At 42.0% G+C, this 976-nt stretch overlaps 1 pseudogene; it reads left to right on the top strand.

Moving 5' to 3' along the window:
- The first annotated feature begins 222 nt into the window (after window positions 1-222).
- Gm6574 lies at window positions 223-707 on the top strand (annotated as a pseudogene).
- Window positions 708-976: the final 269 nt, after the last annotated feature.

Here is a 976-nt window from a genome sequence, read left to right as displayed (position 1 = left end):
TAGAAGGATGCTAGATCCATAAGGCAGGAGGGGGTGAGTGGGTGGAGGAGTAACCTCATAGAGTCAAAGTGGATTAAGAGGGGGGATGGGATGGTGATTTATGATAACCAGTAAGATTGATATCATTTGAAATTTAAGCAAATAAACTGATTAATTTTTAAAAAGAAAAAGAAAAGGAATGCTTTTTTCTACATACTAGACTGCCACTGTTCAATTTCAATCATGCCTGAGTTGGACAAATCCCATCCAGCTCCAAAGAAAGGTTCCAAGAAGGCTATCACCACAGCACAAAAGAAAAAGGGAAAGAAGCACAAGTACAGCCACAAGGATAGCTACTCCATCTCTGTGTATAAAGTGCTGAAGCAGATGTACCCTACCACTGGCATATCGTCGAAGTCCATGGGCATCATGGACCTGTTTATCAATTACATCTTCAAGAGCATTGCAAACAAAGCTTCTTGTCTGGTACATTAAAACCAGGGGTCTACAATCACATCACTGGAGATCCAGATAGCAGTAAGCCCGGAAAACTGGCTAAGCACACCGTGTCTGAGGACAACAAGGCTGTCACCAAGTATGCCAGCACAAGTAGAAGCCCCATCGGGATGAGGCACTCACTGGCTCTTTTGGTCTTAAAGGTTGTTGCAGTCACCTGCTCAAATCAGAAGAGGACTTTGTTTTACATTTTGTTTTGCATTAGTTTCTAGTTACTATTCCAAAGTTACTTTCAGGGTCTTGGAAAAGGTAAACTTCAGAAGTTTTAAGCCTTTGTGTCTTTGAATTTCCCTGTGGGTATCTGGTTTGCTGGTAGAGACACCCTACTTAGGTTCTTGGAGTACTTTTTAGACTATAACAATGGAGGTGGGTCTCTGGGCCCAACTTCTGTGTTCTAGACTATTGTTTCTGGGTGTGTTTTGTTTGTTGAACTAAAGTGAGTAGGTTTCCTTATCTTGGCAATTAGAGGACTCCAGGACAC

The sequence above is a fragment of the Mus musculus genome, chromosome 7, assembly GCF_000001635.26.
Source record: "Mus musculus strain C57BL/6J chromosome 7, GRCm38.p6 C57BL/6J".
Taxonomy (NCBI): Eukaryota; Metazoa; Chordata; class Mammalia; order Rodentia; family Muridae; genus Mus; species Mus musculus.
This window is presented reverse-complemented; position numbering and strand designations above follow the sequence as displayed.